We start from the raw sequence: 26,460 nt of genomic DNA, 5'->3' as shown, positions 1-26,460 counted from the left end.
CAACTATTGAGTGGCAAGGCATTAAGAATGCAAGGAGACCCCATAAGGCAAGGCATTAAAAGCAAGCTCTCTTGCTATGGAAATGGAGGGATTGCACAGTACAATTGCTCAAATCCAGCCTGCATTAGGAGTAAAACCTTGCTTGAAAAAGGTTCATGGCTCCAATGTTGCTTTATCATCTGTAGCCTTAATTTTGGTGGCTGGAAAAGTACTATTTTTTATTATTATGTTTTTATGGGCAGTTTGGGCATATTCACTCATCCTTTTACCTTTTTTTTTTTTTTTTTCCCCCCATAGCACAGTCATTCATGGAGTAATACGCTTCAAGGCCAGACAAGTACAATCAGTGTGATGTAGCTTTAGTTGCTGTGTAACAGAGGGTAATGAGAGCACACCATAAAGTCCTATCAAACCTACTGGCACTACGTAGTGAATCCCAAGAGTCCCCAAAAAATAATTGGGGGAACTCTGCACCTGGAATTTTAATTTCTAGCTTCTCAGGACTTTGAGAAGTCCTACAGGATCACATCAGAGCATGTAATTCCAACACTTGAAAGGGTAAAATGAGCGACCTGCAGAACTATAACACAATTAGCCCTAATACCAGCACAGTGGAATAGCACATTAAAGACTACCAGGGATTTACAGGCCAACGCACAAAGACTGCAAGTCACCACAAACCCTGCTTTTGGTGGAGCTGTCAAATCATTTTTTTTTTCTACAAGGCTATAGGCTGGCTAGATAAGCCAGCTCTGCTAAGAAAGCACGCTTGGATTTCTCTAAGGCGTTCAGTTCAGCATCATGTGATGGCTTTATGAAAAATATAAATCATATGCAGTAAGTATTACTACACACACACTGCATTACAAGCTGCCTGGCACATTTTAAATGTAGTTGTCACAGGAAGATATTTGGGGTCAGTGCACCTTATAATTAGGAGGCTCCTCCGGGGACCTGCTCTTGGGATGAAGTCGTTACCCCCCCCGCCACACACACTGGAGTTGCAGATGTGGAAAACAAGAGTTATTCACAGAGGAAATCCTTCCTTTCTCACTAGCCCAGCACTGAATACAGTGTCACAGCTTCTTTTTCCATTGTGGGCACTAGTCCTCCAAGGAGGGCAGAGGCTGTTCCTTTACAAGCAAAGCCCAGGACTGGTGTGTGCATGGCTCCAGATGCACGCAGCAGCCCTTGACAATGAATATCTCCCCAACTACAACCCAAATACCCACCCATCGGGGATCCCACTCCCTTGTGCCCAGGAGAAGTCAGGGGTTCAGTTAAACTGGTTCTCACAGGAGGCTTGAAATGCCCATGACTGAAACTCTGCAAGAATAAATTACACAAACATCCCTCAGGATGACACAGAGCTGATCCTGCATGCATTAGGGGCTGGACGAGATTACCAGCTCCTTATCATCTCTTTAAGCTCCACTTTCTACAGTTCTTTTGACATGTCAATCTTGGGTCCGTTTTCAAAACAAAACAAACAAACAAAAAAATCAAAGCTCATATCTTTATACATGCAAAGCAAACAGAAATGCAAGCAGTTACATATATAAATGCTGCCCTGCAGATCCTGGATGTCCTCCCCTAGGGATGCAGCAGGACTGGCAGATATCATGCACTATCACACGTGTCAACACCTGCCCTTACCTACAGCTGACTGAAGGCACTATGCTGTCACCAGGGCCATTTGTAGCTAACACCACTTTGCTCAGTTTCTCCTCAGCGCACCCCAAGTTTAACTCCTGAATCTGTCAGATTTCCTGCATTACCTCAGCCCATTTCCCATCCACAACACAGCTCCACACTTGAACAGGAGACACCAGCCTCCCCTGAGACCAGCTGATGGGCACGTTGCAGCACAGCAAAGAGTTAAGGTTTCCCATATTTCATCCTTCAGTGCATGTCGTGCTCTGCTGTCATCACTGACCCCTGAAGTTCTCCTTTAAATCACATACAGCGAGAAAACACCCATGGAGAGCAACAGGTTCATCTCAGGACCCAAGTACTATCGTCATTTACCCCCCTGGTTCAGCGTGATGTACACAGGCAGGCTCAGATGGAGTTTTTCCCTATTGATGGGGCATGCCCTGACCCTAGGCTCCTTCTCAAGGGAAATGACAAACCACCTCAGAGGTACAGCCCCACTTGCCCCAGCTACTGAAAGCAGCAGATACCAAGTGCAATGGAAGCAGAGGACAGCAGAGAGCACGTCTACCATCACCATGGTGCTCACGAGGGCACGGTACCAAGGCTTGATAATTTTGATCCCACAGAATGCTCCCTTCTTCCAAAACAACCCAAAACAGGGTGGGTAAAAACGTCCCCTCTGGGGTGAGCCTGCTTGCTCCCTACTGTCAAGCCCAGGGGAAGATGGATGGCACTTGGAAGTCACTGGTCAGAGAAGGAAGAGGGTCAGAGCACAAAGGCCATCTGTCGCCATGCGGGGACACCAGCTGAACAAGGGGGGAGCAAGCCCTGAGCACCAGGACCGTGCTGGGAGCCCCCAGGGAGCTGTAGCCTTCATCAATCAAACAGGGCAGAGCAGGGACACTCCAGCATCTGTCACAGCCCCCAGCAAGGCAGTGGCAGGCCCCAAATACACGCAAAGCACCACAGCAAAGGGATTTTTCCCTCAAATCATGTGCAAGAGCCATTTTTCCTAGCACTACTTTGAGATGTGTATGTGCCACGTACTGCGAAGAACCTCTGGTTACAAGTCCCTAGGAGCGACTGCTAAGCCCTGCTGGCTGCTTCAGCTTTTTGGGCAGCCCGCATGAGTTACATGACTCAAATCCTGGGCAGCACAGAGGAGATTTTGTGGCGTAAATACAGGCAGCCACAGCCATCCCAGGCTTCAGCTGCGTTACATATAACCAAGGAGGAATGCGGGCAGCCCTGTCCGTGCACGCCTCAGGAATTATTTTAAACATGTTCGGGGGATTTAGAGCCAGCGTTTATGAAATAGTTGAGGCGTGTGGTAAGAAGTGTAGCAATTAAAATGCTGATGAATAACAGGTTAGGTCCGCAATGCTGGCTGGGGGGCTGTCAGCAGAGGTGCAGAGCGATCACCTCGGTGTGACCTCAGCGGCCAGAGGGCACCGCGAGGCCCCAGGAGGGCTGCACATCCCCATCCCTCCTGTGTTCAGCGTCACCACGGGGTCAGGCTCTGGCTGCCTGCACCACCATCAGGTAGGCTTACTGCAGAGCCCTCTCTTCTGTGTCCTTCTAGAGACAGCCACAGGGTGCAGAAGGCCCACAGCCAAACAAGAGGCATGTAACCCCCAGCAGAACCAGAAGGAAGCTGATGGTTTCCATCAGGTTTTCTCCTACCTACTTGGAGCTGGCAGTAGGAAAAGTGACCCGCTGCTCTCGCTGTTAAAGAACCATTAAGGTTGGAAAAACCTTCAAGATCATCTGGTCCAACCATCCCCCTACTACCAATGTCACCCACTAAACCATGTCCCCAAGCATCACATCCAACCTTTCCTTGAACATCCCGGGAATGGTGACTCCACCACCTCCCTGGGCAACCCATCCCAATGCCTGTTTTTCCCATGGGCTCCATTTCACCTCCCCTCCACCCCTCAGTGAGCCCCATTTTTGGCAGATCTGCTAGCAAAGCCCATTGCTCTGCACAGAGCCCTTGTGGCAATCCATCAGCCAGTTTGTCACAGCTCTTCCCAGTGACACCACGGCCAGCCTGCTGCACCAGGACAGAGCTGTCCTCGCCTCTCCCACACCACAGGAGGGACACGTATCTCGAGCACAAAGGATGACACATCCTAGAAGCAGAGCATTTCCTAGCGGCTCATACCAGGAGGCTTTTTGCAGAACACTGCACGTACACATTCATCCCAAAGCAGTGGTTGGCACAAAGGACCCCATGGAGGACTCCAAATAGAAGAGGTACCTAACATGCTTCAACTGCTAGTGGGAACCAGCCCCCAAGACCAGACTAGAAACATCCCGAGATAAAAAGCCCTAAGAGGTTCACAACACGAACATCAGCTCCTCAGTACAGTTCCTTCCCCTAGGTTGCTCCTAGCACAGCACATTTCTCAACAACCCAGAGAAGCTCTGACTTGCGGTGTACGGTCACAGGAAGGAGAAGCCTGCTCACCTCTGCCAGCTGGGACCCTGCGCCCACGCCTGGAGGGCTTCCAGAAGAATCCACTGCTACTGTCCACGATGGCTCATTTCCAAGGCTGGAGAAGTTTTCCAAGTGCATAAGCTCCTGATGAAATAAGGTGTTTCTAATCAATAACCATGCTGGAAGGCCCTCAGATTTTTCTTCTTGATACAACTCTTCTGCAAACAGGCACTGGAGATGTTTTTCCTTCGCATCTCACGGTTCAGTTTGTCAATACAACATATTAATTGATAACATAAAAAAAAAAAAAGAACTGCTGGAAACTTTTATTATCCCCACTAACATTTCACACATTAGAACTTGCCAGCATCCTTCATTATCACAGCCTGGATTGCAAATAATGGCTCTAGATCAGTACATTATCCTATCTTCAGTTAATGTAGGATTTAATCCACATGCTCTTTTTTAATAACATTTCCCACAGCAACATTCCCATTGACAAATGGAAGCTGACACCTCACTTTTATTCCAATTCAAACTAAAAGATTGACTTCAGTTTTATTTTAAAAACTTACTGATATTTAAGGACAATTTGATTGCCTTCACAGGCACTGGGGCATTATGAACCACAGCGTTTTTTTCCACCACACAGACACTAATAGAAGGAGGTTTAAAATTTGGCGGGGGGGGGGTGGGGAGGGAGATTATTCTTTCAGCAGTAGACCTCTTCTTACACAGCCTGGTATTAAACAGCAAGTACTAACCCCACACATCCCCATACCCCATTTCCCTGTAACCCCATACATCCCCATACCCCATTTCCCTGTAAGGAGCGCTCAGCCAGCCAGGTGGTCAGCTTAACAGAAAAGCAGCACCTGGGGCTCTACCACCACCCCCAAACACTTCCAGCTCTCATGCAAAGGGAAAAGGACCTCCCAAATCAAATAACCAGCCAGACAAGCCCTTTAGAGTAGGCTGCCTCTCTAAGCTCATGGATTGCTTTCCCCCTTCCCATCCCCATGCAAGTTCCCAATACATACACGCCTCTGGGGGTGCTCAGCCCTCTGCCAGCGCCACCCACGGCCACTTTCAGCAGCTTTCTCTGCCACAAGACACCTTCCTACATCCCCCAAAACCCCAGCTGCTGATGCTGCTTCCTGCTGCATCTCCCTCCAGCCCCTGCACCAGGTGGAGCCAGGCAGGAGCCTTTAAAGAGCCTGCAGCCCCTCTGCTGGGCCAGGGGGTGTTTTGGGCCAGGACAAGCCAGCAATACCTGCAGCACCCCTGCGTTTTCTGCTTGGCTCCTTTGCAAAAAAAAAGTGGGAAGTCAGCACTGCCTTAGCCAGGACAGGCGTTATGGAGCTTCTTGCCCTGGCCACTGCATTTTGCATTCCTGTTTTTCCTTGCTGTGTTTGCTTTGTGAAGGTTTAGCGTGCCACGTGCAACATTGCACATCTTTCTACCTCTAGAAGTAAAGAATTATTATTTTTGGTTCCACAAATCCTGGCATTTTAGCCCTATAAGCTGCCAGCTGAGTCCCTAGTGTGGCCACCATCTTACCCCTCCCCTGAGTCAGGGTTGTTGGATTTCTCTCCAGAGGAGGCTGCTCCAAGCTGCTGGGAATGGGGCCCAGCACTGGAACAGGCTTCAGCTGCACAGCTGAGGTTCAAAGCCCAGAGAGACGGAAACCCCAGGGATTGCTATCCACGGGTTCACTTCAGGCCATCAATAACCCTTAGTGATGTTCCCTGGAGAAGAGGAGCTCCTGCACCTAATAAAATGATGGGCTGAAATTACATAATCAGCATCTCCCCTCAGTACAAAGGGAAACAGCCAGCACATTTCCATGTTGCTATTTTTTTCCCCTTATTACAAAGATGGAGTTGTAAAGAGCAAGGCTGGTGCTCTTGAAACCAACGGGTCTGCTTTGCAAGGCTTATTTCAACCTCCTCACTCCTTGGTTCCCACATGGCAAAGAGGCATTACAGTCAAAATGAAGTAATCCTTTGATAAAGTGCAGTCATTTATTTGAAAAGTGTAGTCTCGCCATTAAAATGCAAATGAAATGAGTGCTAATATATTAACTTGGGATAGGAGTTGAAATGGCTTATGACAAGTGCGCTTTCATGTGGAATAGAGTTAAGTGATAACAGTGGGTGTGTAAGAGAAAGCAATATTCAGATGTACATGTTTGTTTATTGAAGATATTAATGAAGGACGGTGCCTAAAGAGTGTTATTATTCCCTCAGCTTGTCTTTCTTTCGTCCCTCCCTGGTTCAAGTCTACTACTGAGAGGTTCCTCCCAAGGGGGGGTTGATCAAAAGTCATCTTTGATGGATGATCTGAGTCCACACAAAAGTCTACACAAAAGCTGAAATGTGTTTAATGATCTCCTTTGAAGAAGAGCAGAAGGTCCCCCCCAACATATATCCATATCCCACGTGCTGCAGTTGGCATCAGAGCTTTACAGTGATTCAGAAAAGAAAGGAAAATCTTGAGCCATTCTACTCATTTTCCAAAGATATCTCTTGGGAGTGTGGCAAGCATCAGGGGGGCTCTGGGGCTTCTCTCTTCTTTTCTGCACCCACTGCTTCCCCTTTGCATGCTGATGACCTTGGGATCCTCCCCAGCACTGGCCCCTTTTGACCTGATGCAAGTCCCCAGAAGCAGGCAGGGTGCGTTCTTTGAATCACCCTTCAACATTGGGTGCCTCCAGCTTTTGCTGCAATTCCTTGTCTCTCCTCTGTTTCGCAGAGCTCTTGCAGGTGAGCAGTGCCTGCCTAGGCACCTAGCTTCAGGATAACGAGTGAGACAGCTGCAGCAGGGGTCATGGCTCCCACCATGCGCCAAAGGGAAAGACAGGTGGGGAAAGAGGGTGAGAGTCCATTTAGGGGTTGCACCACCCATGGGAGAGGTCTCCCTATAGACAACACCAAAGCAATACCAGTCCTAGTTGGCACCAAAACCTCCTAAACCCATGGACACAGCCTCAGCCCCAGCTCTGATTCCTTCCCACCGCTTTGCAGTTTGGGAGGGGGTGGTAGAGCTGGAAGGTGCTGCAGCGAGAGTCCCCTCTGCCAGCCCAGAGGGGAGCAAAAACAATGGTGAGGAGGGAAAACACCCACCCCTGTGCCTCAGGCTGGTGCCAGCAGCACTGACGGCTGCTTCCAGAGCACAACTGCTTCAGCTCAGCACCTCATCCATATGCAAAGCACTGCTAATCGCATGGAATCCTCGCTTTTTAGGTTTGCTTATTTTTGCACTTTCTTGGCAGTTGTTAGCACAGAACACACCGCTTGCCACGCTCTGCCCTGTGCCCCCATACACACCCCCTGACCCCCCCAGCAGGGGGATGCCTTCACAGGGCTCTCCCAGGGAGCAGAGGAGCTCTGTGAGAAGCAGCTGGGAGAAAACACCAATTTGTAGAGTGTTAAAGCACCAGGGATGAGATGTCCAGGCCAGAGGCTGCTTCTTGCTCTGGCTCTATCAAGTTAAGAGCCTGAATCCAGGGAGGGGCGGTACTGGGACATCAACATCATACACTCTCAGTCTCACTGAGATCTTCTCAAGCACCAGAACTTTCAGTATTTCATCCCAACAAGACTGATTTCATCAGCCTAAATCTCATTATGGTGCAAAATCAAGAGCTGGCGTTGTACTGAATTGCCAATGTTTGATGCTGTTTTCCTCCTCTTCCTTGCACAAAGCAAAAGGGAAACAAAGATGTTTCTGGAGGATTGGCTTTCTTTGCTGGGTGCTATTTGCACTCAGCAGAAGGCGTTTTTCCACTTGTGAAAGAAGGCTGTAAATGCAGAAGCACCTGACCTGTTGGATGATGCAGCCTGCCTTTGTGTCATGTTAGCTATCGAGCATCACGTAACACACCCAGGGCTTTGGTGCCAAGGGAGCCATAGGCAGAAAGAAAAAATAAAAAAAATAAAAAGTCTCCCACGGGTCTGTAGCAGGCAGCTGAGGTCACAGCAAGTTTGCACCCTATAAAGAAATATCTCAAAAATAAAAATATATTTAAAAAAAAATGTATACTGGAATGTAGCATTTCAGGGCCCTTTGCTGTTTTTCCAGGGGTGACCCAAAGACTCCCCTTTCTATGAGCAACCCCTGACAGCTCTTCAAATGCATAGCCACGTGGCTTTTAGGTTCACCTCTTCCCATTGCCCTTCTTAGCACTTCTCAAAGGTGCAGTGAGCAGGGCTCACACAGAAATGCTCTTTGCCCTTCCTTTCCCTTGAAGCAAACTCTGGGTAGGGAGGTGGAGGTTTTGCCTTTGACCCTGTTATCTGAAATAACTGCTTGACACTTTGAAATGAAATCCTCTTGCCAGTGCCATCACCTTCCCCATCTGCTGCATTTATGCACACACAGGTTTGTTATTGTAGGGTTGCTCATAAGGGCCTTGGCTTTGTCTCCATTACACAAAAGGGTTTTTTTTTCCACCAGAACAGCTTATTAAAGTTCATTCTCTTGTTGTGAGATCATTGTCTAGACAAAGAATTACAGATTTTACCTAGATACACCTAGTCAAGATAAACCCAGGCAGTCACCTCCAGGTAACACTATCTTATCACTGTTCGCAATGTACACCGAGGTAGGCATCTCCAGTTCATTTTCTCCTCGTAAAAATGCCTCTCCTTTTGTAGGAAAGACATAATATGAGATACATATGCTTGATCTGCTTGGATTTGGTTGCTTTTCTAAAGTTGTCATCATCTTCACCTACGTTCTGTTGTTACTTTGCCACTGCAAGCCAGGACGAGACTGCCAAAAATTATTTGCAGCTCTTGCTTTGCATAAAGAAATGCAAACATATTCCGTCAGCACTAGGAATCATTCGGTTCATTTTTGCAAACATTCACAGGAAGGAAATGTTGTGTGCAGGGCCATTTTTGGAAATGAGAATCAGCAGGAGCACTCATGCAGAAGCGGCTCCACGTTTGAAAGGGAGCTGGGGAGAAGCCAGGGGCAGAGCACATGAAGCCTCTGTCCTTGGGGAGCAGGAGGAAGCCCTCACCAAAGGCTGCTCCCAGTGAGCCCATCCACAAGCAGTAAAGCTCAGGGTGTGCTTACCCCACAGCAATCCCGTCTGCAGAAACCACCGTGGCTTGCCCAGCCTCGAGCAAGCTGTGGTAACTCTGCAATTGGTTTAATTCGTTCCTTTCACGCATCATCCAGGCATTTCCCAATGCACGGTGCAATACTGGGGTTAAGACCTGGTTTTGTTCTGTATTTATCTGCCTTTGAGCAGTTTGGACAGATCCTTGCATGGTATCAGGACAGATACATTCCATGTTGCAAAGAGTGATGTAGCAAATGCCTTTGCGAAGATGACCAAGATGCTATGATGCAAACTGTGCCTAAGTTCAGGGATGAAGCAGTGAATTGCTTTAGACTCATCCATCTGCACTGAAGTCCTTGATGTTGCCTGCAGCCATGCAGGGAGCTAAGGAGCTCTGAACCCTAAGACCTTTGCCACTGACCAACCAGATGATGCCAAGCACATCATCTAACTGTTGGCTGACTCAGACTCATGAATGCACACGTTGATTACAGACAGACAGCTGTCTGGAGCACCTTATCTCTGGACAAAGGGCGCTACTAGCCAGCAACGTATTTGTTATGACTGCAGTGACAGCAGAGAGCCCACAACCGCAGTTTAGGGCATCCCCACACGCCAGCTGGTTACCACACTTACATTTACTTTTTGCTTTTGTTTTATGAGCCATGCAAGTGTGCAACACCTGAGTCATACCGAAATTAATCCTGCTTCCTCTGCAGAGAAGACAATTTTCACAAAGCCTCCAGATATTCTTGCATGGCCACAAAGTTTCTCTTTGCAGCTTCAATTGGTACAGGCATTGCAAGAAAGAAGAGAAAGCCTGGAAAAGTGAGATAAAAAGATGAGATCATCTGGCACAGGGCAATTCTCACATAGAGCATTAGGACTGCAGCAGTCAGCCCTTTAGAAATGCTAAGGAGTTAAAACTCTTTGCTCCATTTAATCTGTGGCCATAAATACATAGAGATCATGTCAGTGCTTTCTCTGACAAGCCCAGACTGCTTTTGCTGGCCCAAACGAGGGCATCCTGCTGGCAGAGCAGCCTGGCCACCAGATGACTTCGTGCTGTGTGTGCTCCAGGGACCACAGAGTCATGGCCATTGCCTGTCACCGCGCCGGCGTTCCCTGCCTTGACAGTGCTGCGGGAGCAGTAGTGTTTGTACAGAGCATTGCCTGCAGCTGTGTGGCATTTCCATGCACATGCATGGAGTTTTCTGAAGTCAAAAAACAAAAACAAAAACCACCAACAACCCAGCTTTTTTCTCAGGAAAACAAAATTGAAAAATTCTGATGTGACAGTGCCTGTGTGGGAAGGAGTGAAAGGCAGAGAGGGAGGAAAACAACAAAACCATGCATTTCCCCATGGAAAATTCTGATTTTGCAAACAGGGCATTTTCCTTCAGATAATTATGCCAGTGGAAAAATCTCCAGCTCTAGCTCTAGTATTTACCACGGTGCAGGCACTTAATGATACGGCTCATGGCAGCAATCACTTGTAACTCTGTGGCATGCTGTCAGAGGGGATTTTTATTGCAGTTTGTTGTAGTGCGGATTGCAGTGGAATAATATAACATGCTCTGAGCTACTGCCGATTGCAAAAAATAAGATATCCCATTTGAGACCAAGATACAGTGATACAAAACCAGAAGAGCTCACATTTGCAAAAGCACAGTGCTCCAACAAGGTAGCAAGTTTTCTCCTGGTTTAAGACAGAGCAGAGCCTTGCTTGAAGGAAACACTGCTATGCATTGAACAGAATAAGCTTTTCCCACCTTCCCCACCTGTTAGAAAGCATTCCTCTTTGACTTCTCTAAACAAAGCCTATATGCCTGCAATTTCCAATATACACAATTAACCCTGCTTAACATTGACCTGGAGTTGAAATTTAAGCGATGCTCCTATGGGGTTATAAGCAGTGCTAGCTTTTCACGTGCTCCCTCTGGTCATGTTTTGAGCCAAAAGAGCCTGAAAACCTTGTGGGAATTCATTGCCCCCCTTGCCACTCCTTCCCCCTCCACTGCTTTGGAAACCTCCCCTTGGCTGGGCTCGTTTCAATGGAGCCTGAGCGAGACCGGCAGCACCGCGCAGTTGTTCCAGCTGCTGGAACACGCTCGGTAACCTTAGAAATGAGAGAAAACAAACCTGGGAGTCCCACAGAGCTGGTCTTAAGGTCCCCATTCATACCCAAGCATAAGACTCACAAAACGTGCTTTACAAAGCTCAACCCCTCTTCCCTGCCCCCAGTGCCCCATCCGTCCCACCCGCCCCATGGCAGCCTTTCAGGGACAGATCCTGAGCAGTGCCAAGCACCAGGCTCCTCTCCATAGCTCTGCGGGGTGCTTGGCTGTGCTGGGGGAGGTGCTGAGCCCCCCAGGATCAGGCCCTGCCAAAAGATGGGGGGCAGTGGCGGTAGCACTAGCAACAGGGAGACAAAAGTCAATTGTTCAGCAACAATTGGGAGGGAGGGAGCCCTGCAGTCCCTCCAAGCCGCGTGATTTATGGCTTGCAATAATATGTTTTGGAGCACCGCAACCCAGAGTGCTGTGCGGCGTGACCTGTAAAAATAAGTCTATTAACCCTAATCAATCTCCCATTATCCACCCTCGTCCACAATTTAGCCAGCAAAGGAGTCGTCAAGGCCTCTCAACTCAGTTTGAACTAATCCCATTGTCTTCCCTAATCAGGAGCCATGAAAGCAGAGCGGCTTCTCCACAGCGCAAAATTATCGTGCAGTTTTTTTTTTATTATTTTTTTTTTTTTTAACAGAGTTGGGTAAGGGGGGAACAGTCCTCTTCTCTCCTCTTTCATCTTTTAATGAGAAAAATTGAGAATTGTTTTCATTGGAATTGCCAGGGCTAATTGAAGCCCCGGGGCTGTGGTCAGAACAGGGGGCCAGCGGGTATCAGTTCCCAGGGCAGAGGCGCAGCAGTAGGTGAACAGCTCTGACCAAACTTCCTCTTGTAATTAGTAAGAGCATTTATTTGGATTAAGCGGTCTATTACAGAAGCTAATTATGAAGTTGATCGGGGGTTGGATGCAGTTTGGAAGAGAGAGGCAGCCCCAGCCATGGGAGGACAAAGGGACCAAGCATGGCGTTGGAGGACCCAACGGGAGCAGGTTCTGCTGAAAACATTGCTTGAATCCAGACCAGGAAAACCAGGAATACAAAGACTCTTAAGTTTTCTTTTTTTTTTTTTTTTTTTTTTTTCTTTCCTTCCCACCCCTTTCCCTCTGCCAAATTTTAAAATAAATAAATAAATAAAGCTGGAGGTCCTATCAAACTGTCAGTGCCCCCAAATAGCAGTAAATCAGGAAACTCGGCAATGTCCCCTGTTGGTCTCTTGTACGGCAGGGGAGTGCTCAGCCGTAATAAATGTGCACCATGGTGAAACATCCACTAATTTAGCCCAGTGGCAAATTAATTTTCTTTTGCTCTATTACATTAATCAAAAAGGAAAAGACAAAGAGGGAATGTTATCTTGCTGGAACTGAAAACAATTCTCACAAAATTCCACCCTTTCAGCATGAATTAGAGTGGGGGCAAACCCACCACAGGGCTCCAGCAGATCTTTCAGGATTGATTATTACATTCACTAACAGTTCAGCCTTTCCTCATAAAATTATTAAATTTCTCAAACCCTTGTCCTGTGAGTGCACAGACCCGTTGTCACCTCCCAGTGTCCCCCAGGGACAGAGGATGAGACCATGGGGCTTCAGGGGGTTTTGCTTTCAAGGGCACATAAAAAAAAAAAAAAAAAAAAAAAAAAAAAAAAAAAACAAAAAAAACTCAAGTGGGCTTTGAACAAAGGGAGGCAGTTTCCAACCACCACTTTTTTGGACTGAAGGCATCCCCATAAAGCTGAGGCTGAAATGGTTCCTGACACAAACATCTCCCCCACTCCGGCACACTGGTGGATGAGTTGCATCACAGCTGTGGACCAGCACGGATTACTGCACAGAGCAAGGGGGGGGAAGCATCCTCTGCACACAGACACCTGCGTACTGCAGGCAGGCTTTGATGTATGAAGGCTCCCAGTTAGAAAGATAAATGGATACAGCTGATCTTGGTAATGCTGTCCCACCAGAAGGATTAAGCTTGAAGTAAGTCAGCTGGAGCTCACAAGTTTGAGGGCTCATGTTAATGCACGATCATCTCCAGTGGGATCAGGGCATTTAGCAGCAGGCCCCCAGGTGACTGCTCAGCATGAGAAACCATACCCATTGATGGAGCTGGAGACACATGGGGCTCTCCAGGAGTGACAAAAGAGAGCAGGTCTGACCTATGTATACCCACAGCCCCATATATGCTTTGTTTTAAAATTATCCATACATCCCTGCCTATATCTGCCTATGCAATGTGCTCAGCATGTGGGTCAAAAGAGAGGAAGTACCAACATAGTCTCTAGAAGGGGTGTTGAAGATGCTGTATTATGAATTGAGTATCTTATTAGATTTATTTAATGAATGAGGATCTTGATGTGTTATTTACAGGATGTCTTTGGAGATAAAGCTCTATCTCATGGGCTGCCATGGGAAATTTGCCACGCCAAGGCCTTGAGGAAAAAGCATTCATTTTTTTTATGGTGTCTGTTAGGGAGGGAAATTAATGCTATGAAGGCAGTGATAATTTGCTGCTTTATAGGACTGAATTATCACCCTGTCAGCACTGAGACGAAAACCCTGAGCCATGAACAAACGCACCTTTACACCTAAAGCTGGCTGGAGCAGCTACGGTGAGCTCTCATCACTGCATCAGCTCCATTGTTCCAGTAATTAATTCTGAAGGCTTGTGGATTTCACCTTGTCCTTTCACTTGCTGGGCATGCCTTCGTTTGGCACTTTGCTATTCCAGGCTCCTTCTCCAGGCTCATAAATCACACGCAAAGCCTTCCTGAGAACAGAAAGGGGATCTGTTCTCTTCTTGATACACACGCACAGCTTCCCAGAGACTTAGCGCGAGTTTGGCACGTGCACAGGAGAGGTGGCTGCACCCCGTGGACACAGTCACTGACATAGAAAAATAATTGCAAGAGAAACAACTGCCGAAAAACAGGAGTACTGTGTCTCTGGATTAAATGTGTTATGCTAAATAAAGCAATTTTATAATATGGCATTATTTCTTCTGTGGAAGAAAGAAGGTGGAGTCCTTACCTATGCTCTACCTTTCCTTGCTCCATTTCTCACTGTCACTTCTCCCCACCGCATTCACTGACTGGATTTTTCTAGTTGCTCCCAGATGTTGAAGAAAGCTCTTTTGTCCTGTAACCATGCTGGGTTCTAAGGGACATGGAATGAGAAATGGGGTGGTAAAAGACTCCCATCAGTGAGGAGGGGGTTGTGGGCCTCAATCCTCCTCTTTTGCAGGTCGAGCATCCCTACTGATGGACTTCTGCATCACCTGAGGTCTTCTAGACTTCTACTCTGAATGTTTTCTATGAAAAGGTATGGATTGTATCTTAAACACAGGGCACATCCTTCCTTCCTTCCTTCAGAAATAAACACAGCTGCTGCTGTTCCTCTGAAACACAGGGCTCTGGGAAAGAGCTTCTCTGCTTCCTTCAGCATGGGCTCCAGGCTGTGTCACCCCAGAGCACAGAGGGGGGACAAACTGAGCCCACTTTGTGCAAGGAGTCTGAGCTGATAATTGTCTATGAGATTGAGAACAGGTAAATTACCTAAGTGCTTGCTCTCAGCATCCTCCAAGTTACTTACTATTAGAGAAGTACACAGAGGGGCAATCAGTTTTGCTCTTCTGTCAAGAAACAAGGCATGATAAAACACCTGGGGGCTTCCACATGGCACAGGGACCATGCTGGCTGAGGACAAGGCATTCCCATGCCAGCATTCATTCACCATTTTCTGTGTCCAAGTATGATCCCAGCAGCTGAGCCACCCACTGGTGCTGGGATTTTCCAGCTGTCAGTATTGGCCTGACGCTGCTCCCTCGGCAGGTAGGCAGCTGGATGCACAGTGTGTACATTGGCAGATGGCACCTTCAGCAGCAAAAAGATATTTTCCTTGCAGAGGCAGAGAAGACAGCCCAGGACTGTTGCTCAGCTTGTTTTCTAGGAGCCAGGACACCTCCCTGTAGCTGTGCTGTTCTGAGGAGCCACCAGCTCTGATAGAGTGAGCTGAAGCTGATCAAACACTTTCTGATGACCTGAGTTGCACCTTTTTCCCATCCCCCAAGTGCTCATTCATCAAAAATGCAAATTTTTCTAAACTTTGCCAATTGCACAAGCCAGGCAGCATTTAAGAAAAGGACAGTTTTGACGTTTGAGTTGCAGGGTGCTTTTCTCAGCACAACTAAATCTCAGACATTTCAGGCAGCTTTACAGCAAATGACTATGAAAAAAGATATTTAGACCTATGAAATATTTTGTATTGATGTATTTTACTGTGATAAGTTATTTTTTGTGTTTCAGGATTTGAATGTTAGGTGCCCATTTGAAACTGGAGCCCTTTTCAAACCCCTGGGAATTCCTGTGGGGAAAGAAAAACATCTTCCACCCAACCCTGGCAGCAAGGGGGGGGATTTCAAAATGACCATGGAATTGAAGGAATGGCTACCCCACTGCTCAGGACCATGGGACAATTGCACTTCATTCATCAATATTTGCAAAAAGCTCTGGTATCCCCGGATTCACGCAGCTCTGGATGGGTCATGGGTAATTATTCGTATAAAAAGAACCAGTGGGACAATGTTGTTCAGCCCTGAAGTCACTGAAAGACGTTAGTGAGTTTGGCTTCTAGGGTGGTAGAGAGGGAGTGTGAAAGCCAATTATACAGCTTGGATTGTCCCCGAGTAGTTTCCATCATTCCCATTTGGCTTTTATTTGTTCTGTAGGAAACCCGATTATAAATGAGAACTGGGCAGCCTTCAAACACATTTTTAGACGGCCTTCCTCCACCAACAGGAGGTAAGTCAGTAATTTATTTGTGCGGCTGGTAACTATGATATCATTTACGATGTGCAATCCTTTTCTCCATACTGTACCTCTAAAATGGCCTTGCTTTAGAAGGATTACCATACAAAACAGGCATTTCATAGCAAAAAAAAAAAAAAAAAAAGAGCCCATCTGCATAGACAGGCATTGCCCCAAACACAGGAAGCAACCCCCTCTCTATCAGTGCTAATCTCTGCCCCATCCCTATGCATAACCTAACAGCCGTAGAAAACAGGCATACACTAAATGCTAAATAAGTTAACTGTACAACACTGCATTAACCCATTCTGCACATTTTAGTCTCTCAATGATTATCAATGATTACTGCATCGACTGAATGTAGCACACAGAGGCAAACGTAGCTCTTCAGGGAGGCATTGGGTTTAATTTCTCAGTCCCTGCAAAGTCACTGGCAAGTTTTCCCAAAATTTCAACAGGATAATATTTATCCTTAATCCTTATTTCACCACAGCATGAAGTAGTCTTATTGCTCTCATAGTCACATCTGCAAAGCTAACAGAAACCCCAGGTGGGCATCAGGCATGAGAAGCAAGCTGGGTAAAACCATCACAGCCCTACATCGTCACTTCTCCGTCTATCTTTTATTCCAGCAGCCGGATCCCACTGTACCATGACACCAAGGAATCCCCATGTGTCCCAGCAGAAGCTCAAGAAAAAAGGAAAAAGCAGTTGCTGCTCCATGAGCTCCAAGGTCTGACCATTCTTCAGCTGCACGTCCCATTCATCATCACTCCCTGCCCAGCCCAATGTTCACGCTCTCTATCTGATCACCTTTCATGCAAGAAGAAATAAAACAGCTTCCCAGAGAACAAGAAAATGGTGATCTGAGGGGGTTATCCAGACAGCAAACACCACTTCCATCCATCACAAAGACAAGACTAACTCTGACACAGTCTTGGGGCTGCTGGGATTTTGGAGGCTGCTCTGCAGGGCAGTGGTGGTTCTCTGCACAGCTGTGGTACCCAGCAAATGGCTGGGCATGCAGAAATCTGTGCTTTTTGTTTCCACGTGCTTTTTGTGAATTGAACATTTATTTGTCTGTAATGCAGCACTGCAGTCCTTAAACTTGTATTATCTATTTCACTGTGGGATTTTCAAATCATTTGCAAGTGCTATGGACTGCTATGACCTTCTGCAGAGCTAATCAGCTTTTCATATATCATACTCAGAAACTAATGCACAATTACAAGACAGGCACCTCGCTACATGCAACCCAGATGATCTCTCTCCAACCTGCAAGGGCCCAACATTTCTTCAAATTGCTAGGCAAGTTTCTTCCCTGATGCTCAGGGCTGCCCTTGAAATGCAGAGTTTGTTCTTTGCTAGTGAAGCAGCTCCATGGAGTGGGAGATTGACTGGAAAATGGCCTGGGTTCAGGGTAACAGCAGCCCTGAGTGTTGCTGCAACAGAATAATTCATCTTGGAGACATTTTTCCTTGTCAGAGTAAATGTAATTATGTATGTGATATAAAGGAATAGCTCCCTGAGTGGAGAAACCAGCTAAACCTGACCTGCGTCCCCAAGGACGAGTTTTCCTGTGAGATTTCTGCTATCAAAGACCAAGCTTCTGCTGGCTCTCTCCTAGTAAGGCCATTGCTAGCATCTCTCTCCCATCTACCTGCTCATTCCCACACAACAGGAAAAACTCCCAATCTCCAGGTCCCCAACTTCTGACATACATTACACAGGAAATTACAATTGTCAATGGCTTCTGAAATTCCTGGCCAAAAAAGCACTTTCTGTTTGAAAGCCCCAAGGTGCTTCCATGCTCCTCTCAACTGCCTACTACCCAAAAAAAGTAGGAAAAAGATGAGATGAGTCGTGTGCCAGATTAGTCTGCTTGCACTGAACAGGGGATACAAGAGACTTGTGTTTTGCTCTCCTTTTCGATTTAAGGCCTCAGATTTGGCTAAGATACAGGATAGCTTGCTGGAAACCAAACAGAACAGGCTTCTGTCCAACAGGGCAGGCCTTAGATCAGGGCTGTCCAACACGTTGGGCAAGGATCCTGCCAGATTTCCAGCAAAGAAGCAAAAATCAATCAGTGCAAGACAAATTCTGCAACCTTGTCCAGCTCCAGCTAACGATGCTGATCGAGTATGTGGACACTGAATGCCCTGATTGGAACCGCTTCCCACGCTTGCACAGCATTCCCTCTCATCACCTTGCATACTTTCTCCTACTCCCATCCCCTGCAGAGGTAGGACAGAGCACAAAGAGCTCACCTCTCTCAGCCTGAAGGTGAGAGTTTAGGAGAGGAAAAATAGAAGAAATGCCTGCTTCTAATGGGTAATCAACAAAAACAGTAAAGGGAAACCACCTCCAGCATAGCATGGCTGAGCCAGGAGTACCAAAAAAAATCACAATATCTGGTGCAAGCTCTCTTTTCCACTCCTCAGCTGCTCCACATAGGCACTGGGCAAGAAAAGTGTCCTGCAGGTTGGATTCCTGATGAGCATGGGGATGGCTCAGCCCTGCGCAAAAACCATGGGAGCAAATATACCAGAGTCCTACCCAAGCAGAGAAAAAAATTGAATGCAGACAACCTCTAATGGAGATTTCCTGAAATTCCTGAAGAAGAATAACTCATAGAAAGCTGGTGAACACTTAGACAATAGAAATTCCTCAGCAACTCTTTATTCTTACACATCACTACTTTCTGAAGATTTATGTCCAGATTTTCTGCCCTAGACACCTCTAAGTCTTTGCTGGAGCTGGCATCCCCTGTGCCAGCACAGGCTCATCCCTTGCTGCAGCAGGGTACCCACGGGGCATGCAGGCAATTGACTGAGAGATCAAAGCCCAAGTGGGGAGCACTGTGTGCTATTGAGCCAGCTGATGCTAACCACATGTGTAAATCCCAGCAAAAATGCTTATGACAATAACCTATTTGCTATAACTTGCTCCTCTGAGCTCTGAATGCTTCTTTGTTGATTCACTTTGTTTTTGCAGCCTGGCCTGACAGCTTGGACGACTGGCTCGGAGCCTGCCTCTGGGCTGCATTTTCTTTCACCAAAATCCCACCTACCTTGCTTTATGTGTTTCTCCCTCCTACTTTTCCCCACTGTTGTCATTTCTTTCAGGGGTTAAAGGATTCACTGGCAAACTTGTTCAAAATACAGACCAGGAATAATCAGAACAGCAGTTCTTATCCTCTGTAACATTAATTTGATCCTAAACTTTGGCGAGGTTGCCTACAAGATTTTTTTTTTTTTTTCCAGGCGGGAACACTTTCCCTGAAAGTGTTCAGGGAACACTTCAGGAACACTCATGGGAGTGTTCAGGGAACACTTCAGGAACACCCAGCCTCCTGTGACTCAGGTCTAACAAAAAAATCACTTGCTATCTGTAAACAGCAAGTGATAAAAGCTACTGCCATCAGGAAGTAGCTTTGTGCAGGCCAGACTGGAAGTGCCAGCATGCCTTGCAGCTGCATGCACGTTTCCAGCCTTCCTGGCACTACACAAGGTCTGAGCTGTTACAGCACGTCTTCCCAACATCTTCACTTTCTGCTTTTACCACCCAACAGGGTCAACAACCAGTGACACTGGTGCCAAGAGGAGGAATGAAGAGGTGACATTGCCCTTCCACAGAGCATGGTCTTGCGAGGCTCACACCTGATGTTATCCTGGGGCTGTTATCGGGCTCCCTGGGGCTGAACCATCCAATGCCTGCAGTGACATTACAGCTTGATGGATGGAGTGCTTTGTCTCCAACCATCTCCTCCACAAAGGAGGCTTCAGCTTTCTGCACGCCCCACAGCAGCACTCCCAGCTCTAGTCACAGCCCTGCTCACACCAGCCAGGACATCTCATTGCACACTTTTGAGATGTCAGACAAGTTGAGAACTCAGGTATTTGTTTCTCTAGTCACCACTGGGCATCTACATTTAAAAATTAACAAATCCAAGAAAAAACTGGGCCCAACTTGCAGCTGCTGTAAGTCAGCATGCACAGTATAAATCACCACACAGCAACACAGCACACTTATTATCACCTGATGATCTTACCAGGTAAGTTTAATTAGAAGTGTAGGATTTTATTAACAAATATGAAAAACACTTACTGTTAGTTTTTTCTGGCTTCCAAATCCATCAACACCATGCATACCTTGCTTTTAGATAAAGAGGCCAGATGCCTGATGGACATTATTTGTCTATCAAATAATGGTATCCTTTAGGGAAGGACCCACTGTGCATAGTTGCCATGACCAGAGCCTTTGGGATGCAGGGATATGGTGAAGATTCAATTAGAGCAGCTCTGTGCATGTGGGAGTGCTTGCTGCTGATCTGCCACAGACTAGGCTAATTGCCTTGTTCAGGCCCAAAAATGCACCAGTTCTGCTCATTAACACAGGGAACAGAGACATCCTAACCAACTGCATTCACTCTGGAGCATCTGAGTCAGGCAGCTCCTCCAGGTGATCGGCTAGCACCTGAACTGAAGCACATCAAAGGAAAAGAGAGCTCTTCTGGAGACTTCAGGGAATTGACACAGGGTCACAAGGCAGCGATCCACATTAACCTGATTTTGCATGAATTATCTTCAGCTTGAAGGACTTGTTGTCCTTCTTTCTCCTTTGTCTTTGGACTCATTCTTTTCCCAAAGTGAGCTTGGATTGACTGAAGTCTCCAGAAACCCTAGGGATTGTTGACAGCTGCAGAGCCCAGGATGCCTACACAGACCCTTAAGGACCTGGAGCACTGTCCATATTGCTCAGTCATCATTCAAAGCCTCTGGCCAAGAGCTGCTGAATGGCTTTACCAGGAGCCACCTCCTGCTGGTCCTGCATGCACAGGGTGGATGCTGACACCTTCATACCAACACAGGTGACAACATTCAGGGATTCCAGTGGTGGATACCAGACCTTTCACCCCCCAGTGCAGAGATGCTGGTGAACCAACCCTGCCACCAGAGATCTGGAGAACAGCTGTGGCCAGTTACTACTACCATGGACACTCAATGAGAGGACAAAGGAATATTTTACCTTTTATTCTTTTCTGAAAAATAAGCCTGTATATGCATGCAAACACATAAAATTAGGGTCCGCTGAGACTGTTGACAAATTCTGACCCCACTTTTAAAGTCCTTGGTAGTTTTAAGAAATAGCTCCTTGGGCAAGGGTAGGTTCTTGAATGTCATCTCAAAGCACAGACAACTGGGAAGAGATTTTCACAGGCAAGTGTGACACGTAGGCACCTGATTATCACCAGAAGATGGTGGGATTTGGTCACATCGCTGTCTCTGACTAGGAACCTTCCTCCTTAGCAGCCTTCATGGAATTACTTTAAAGACATGGCTTTTTTTGCCCTCTCACACCTCATGGAAAAACCAGCAGGTGTGTGGCATCTTTTTGCTTCCAGCTCTAAACATCAGTGAAACTCAGGACCTTCATAGTCAGTTTTGCTTAGTTTGTTGGAAAACCAAAGGCCATTTCCAGTCAGACTCCTTTGCAAATCCCCAAAACATTTATTGCATCACTGACCTCCCAAATTTGCATGCATGTGCCTAAATCACTTTATAACTCAACTCAAGAGACCCAACCAGAAGAGGATCATTCTTCCCTCTCCCACAGTCCCCTCTTTAAGCCCCAGCTCTGCTGCGATAGCCGTGGTTTGTCCTCCTGCCCTGCATGCTGCATTCAGCAGCCATCACATCGCATTTCCAAAAGCATCGCTTATGACTGCCACACAGATTGAAACACAGGGGGGAGGAAGAGGAAATTCAGGAGAGGCCAGAAAGTAAGGAATAATTTAGAACATTATGGAGATGAAAGAAATAATCCAATTGGTTTAAAACCAGATGAGCTGCAAAGGGGAAACATTAACTGGCTGAGCAACGAGCAAGCGAGGGCTGGGAGGATGGGAAGGTGAGTGCTGCTTGATATTAGAGGTGATTTAAATGGAGCAAGAAGGTAGCAGGGGCTGGGAGAGAAACTCATCCCCGAGCCAGGGCCCTTTAAGAGCAGCTGCAGTTGAAATGGAGGAATGAAGAGCGCAGCAGCTGAGGGCTGGAATAAGATTGATTTAAGACTAGATACAATTTAAAGGCAAGGCAGAGGTGGAAGCAGAGGCTGGAATGAAATCAATTTACACCAAGATGCGATTTAAACTGATGAACTCAGGATGTGAGAAGCAGGGTTGGGGGAGGGAAAGGGGGATGGGGAAGCTGCAGGTGGGGCTGGGGGCTGCCAGTGCTGGGGGACAAAGGGCTGGTCCCGAAAATCTGCACAGAGCCAAAGCGTGCTGCAGCCTGTGAGGGCTGCCTGCGCTCATGAACTTGAATAATCCTTAGGTACAGGGTTTGACCAATCCTAACTGGTCCAGTGACACCTGAAGTATTGCTTACCCTAAACTGCGATTATCATTTCATTACAATCCAGGGCCCTCAACACTTCCACATGCTACCTCCAAATGAGCCAGGCACTGAGGGACAGCTCCCAGAGCTCCCTAAATCCATTTCCAAAATTGGGGGTTTTGACAGATTCTTTCTCAATTGTTCTTAAGTTAGAACTCAGCTGGACACATTTTCAAAGACTCAATTTTGAGATTTCCTTTAAAAAACAAAGAAGCGTGCACCCACTATGAAGGAGCTGATTTGTCACTTATTTCTACCCACTGTTGCTATGTCTATACTGTAGGTTGTTCATAGGAAGAGAAGGGCCAGAAAGATTGAATTCAAACAAAATTTAGTGGCTTACCAGGCACGCTGAATAAAAGCCAGCAATTCTACTAGAAGATCCACTGTTTCCCCGATGTTGCTGAGATGTGGCTTCTGCAGGTCCAAAAAGGTCTCCAGCCTCCTTGGAGGGTCAGTGGGTAGCAAGCATTCAAGTAAGAGGCAGCTTGCGCCAACAAGCCTCAAGGATCAGGGCAACATCCAGCACCCCTAGAGGTTTTTGTGTTATTTGAATCAAAATATCTTTAGAAGCATCAGTGGATTTGTGGGGGAACATGGGCTTCAGAAGGATGAAGGCCATAGTTATACTGGATTAAATGGCATTGCTTAAAAATTCAACTCAGCCTCATGCAGCACCATAAATCAGGGAAGTGCCACTGAAATCTGTGTTGGTGCAGACATGGAGGGAACCTACCTGGGAATGGGGACTGGATGTAGAACAGCAGAAGGCACTCTGGGATGAGATGGCCACGGATCCAGCAATTACAAGGAGAGACGCGAGTGACTTTATTCTGCCCTTCCCATGACACTACAAGGGCTTTTCCCCTGCTGGAGGAGAGATAAAACACCTGATTGTACACCTATGTAAGCAGGAGTACATCAGGAGCAGCCTCACCTTCAGGCCAATCAAGAATGAGACTTAAAAAAAAATAAAACGCACTGTGCTACCCAGTTTTGCCAGGATAGCTGTGGGCTAGTACTTTCCACTCCTGCTCTCATTCAGGAGGGGAAAAGGAGGAACATGTGTTTCCATCCTCACCTCCCATAAGAATATTTTATTTTTTAGAAAACACTGCAGACTTTTCCTTTCTAGTTATTGATTTTTTATTTTTTGATGGGGCTGTAACAGCTCCAGGGTGGCAAAAGGGGAGCTATGCATGACAGAATAATTGCTGTACCTTAGAAGGTCCCTTCTGCAGTGCGTGCCTGCGAGCAGGAAGCAGCGTGGGTGTGCAGTGTACAGGCGATGCCCTATAAATAAAGCAAGGGATTGCCTGGAGGAAGAACAGGGAACAACAAAGGCTCCACAGAACAAAGTGGCTGCAGAACATAAAGTGCTAAACCTGAAAGTCAACAGGGAATGGACTGGATGTGAAAAGAAAATAAAGACAAAGAAAGCCTAATACCTTAGGGAGGGGAGATGTTTACATTGTAAAGTCTTTTATGGAAGCAGAAAAATCTATTTTAAATGAAGGCAGGAATAATTACTGGTCCAACTAAATGCTCGCTGGGCAATCTGGATGTAGTTCAGGAAGAGCAGCGGATGCTGGATGTTATTCTTGTCAAGATATAAATTTATTCAGTTTATGTGCATTTCAACAAGGAACGCCCAGACTAAATGAATGGATTGGTGGCGACGAGTGGGGGGACACCACCACACAAGTGTGCTATGAACTCCATACCCTGAATTACTGGAGGTTTGTGGACCTTGGTAATAAGAGACATTTTCTCTTACCTCTACATTATTCACTGTGATTTGGGTCTGGTGAACAGACTGGACAGCTTTGGGGTGAACAATAAAGGGGGTGATGAGCAGCCATTTCATTGCTGACACATTCATGGGTCAACGTCACCTGAACAAGGCAGACTCAGGGTGAAGCACATGCCGTAGGTTGGCACGTGAGAGTCAGGACATGAGAAAGGGAAGGGCCATCCCCTGCAAGAAGGCCAACTAGGGTCATGCAAAATGGTCTGAAAGGTGATGGACAGGGAGCAAGGAAAACCAAGGGCTGGGAAGAAGATGGGCATAGAACAGAAGAGCTACAGGCATGATGTTGAGTTGGAGTTCCCACAACATGGTGAAATGTAAGGGATTTCACGAGATGCCTCAATGGGATCCTGATGCCTCAGGTAGCTTTTTTTAGTCAACTGAAAGCCAACTAATACCACCCTCCCCCCGACCTTCTGCTGAGGAATAAGAACACAACTAGAAATGTCTTGCTTGTCTGTGACATTGGACTCTTCACTGTCTTAATAGTGATGTGGGTGGAAACATAAAGCCAAGACAGTGCAAGTGCTACTTCTTTGTCTTTGCAGTTCATCAGCTGAGAAAAGGAGCTCTCACTATCCAGAGCCCACCTCTCAGGTGAGAAACGCAGCATACATTTTGTAGAGGGCAGAAAGGTACGTCGGTGGGTCTGTGACCTTGCACTCTTCAAGCTCTGCTGCTGCACAGCGCTGGGTGAAGGCCTCCCAGAAAGATTCCCTCATGCTCACTTCCCACCAACTCCCAAAGGACAGAAAAACAATTTACTTTAAAATACTTTTACTTTGCCCACTGTCCCAACCTCCCACAAAAAAAAAAGATATTTCAGGTCTTTGCAGGCAGGAGGGCAATGAAGGGAAGCCAGCAATCTGCAGAAGGTTCAGCAACCATGTCCGAAACACGCTCAGAGGGGCGTGGGTGCATCAGCACATGTGCATAAATACCCCCTGTTCACCACATCCCACCCCCAGTAAATCCATCACCAACCCACGAAGTCGCCGCGCCACTGAGTCTCATAGTCTAGACTAAACAGAAAAAAAAAAAAAAAAAAAAAAAAAAAACACAACACATGGAGGAGCTGAGCCCTGCATGCTTCCCAGAGGATTAGCTGGCTACACGGCAGGGAGGTTTGAGCTAAGGCAGATATACGGAGTGCGGCGCGAACGGCTGGTGTCGGCATGCAGAGCACTGCCAGCTCCCCGTGGGACTGGGTTCAAGCACATTCCTCAGAGCAGGGCCTTGCTTTCACAGGTTCTGGGACCAACATCCCTGCAGGGTGTGTGTGTGTCCTCATCCCATCACCCAGGTTGGAAACACAGCCGCCACTGCCCCGTGTACAGGGCAACTGCACATAGACCTGGGTGACAGCTTCTACATCAAATTGTTTCAATAAAAATAAATAAATACAGGATCCTTTTTTTTTTTTTTTTAACACTTTCAAAATAAGCTGTTTTGATTTTTCAGTCCCTGCCAGCTTTTCAGCACCACATCTATTTACCTTGCCTTTAAAAATGCATTTAACAAATTCAACAGTAGTATTAGAGTCTCTCTCTGTGCTTCATAACCCACCCCCATAAACGTACATTCATAAACCAAGCATTTTCTGCTAAATGTGAATCCTTTCAAATTCTTGGGAGAAAGAAAAAAAAGTAAAGGAATTACCTGACTCAGTGGGAAACAGGAATCAGTTCTTCTCTCTCTAGCAGGTCTAAAAAGCTGCTACCACCTTCTTCTCAACCAAACCGAAAAAGGGCCCAGGATGCCCTAAAGTAGGAGCGTTTCACCATGGTTCTCATGTCCCACAGGCGGTGGTAGGTAGCCTGCAGCTGCTCCGTAGCAGCCTTGCCCCCCCAGGTGGCTTCACTTGGAAGAATGAATGATGAAGGCTGTGCAGTTACCTGCAACAAGTGCTGGGGGCTGACTGCATAAGGACATTTCAGGTGTTTCCCATGTTTGCTGGTGATTAGTAGATCAAACATTTAGTACCAGGCTGTGGAGAGGGACCAGGCAGCCCCAAGCACATCTGGAAGTGATTAAGCCCCAACTTTGGGCTGTCCCAGCCTGGCTCTGGGTCTCGGGGGAGCTGCCATTCATTAGCACCTGGCTGGATTGGGGTCCTCACCATTAGCCAGGTCTGGGGTCAAGCCCATCATGTT

General features: G+C 47.0%; 1 long non-coding RNA gene across 1 annotated transcript in view; it reads right to left on the bottom strand.

The window, feature by feature from the left end:
- The window catches only part of LOC311421081, a 116,161-nt gene extending 89,985 nt beyond the window's left edge, over positions 1 to 26,176 (bottom strand). Inside the window, exons 1-2 of the long non-coding RNA XR_014684686.1 lie at positions 25,967 to 26,176; positions 4,130 to 4,317 (exon numbers count right to left, since the gene is read on the bottom strand). This is a non-coding gene — a long non-coding RNA (uncharacterized lncRNA). The remainder of the gene's footprint in view (positions 1 to 4,129; positions 4,318 to 25,966) is intronic.
- Between the last annotated feature and the right edge of the window lie 284 nt (positions 26,177 to 26,460).

Source organism: Aythya ferina (assembly GCF_964211825.1).
Source record: "Aythya ferina genome assembly, chromosome: 18".
Classification (NCBI taxonomy): domain Eukaryota; kingdom Metazoa; phylum Chordata; class Aves; order Anseriformes; family Anatidae; genus Aythya; species Aythya ferina.
This window is presented reverse-complemented; position numbering and strand designations above follow the sequence as displayed.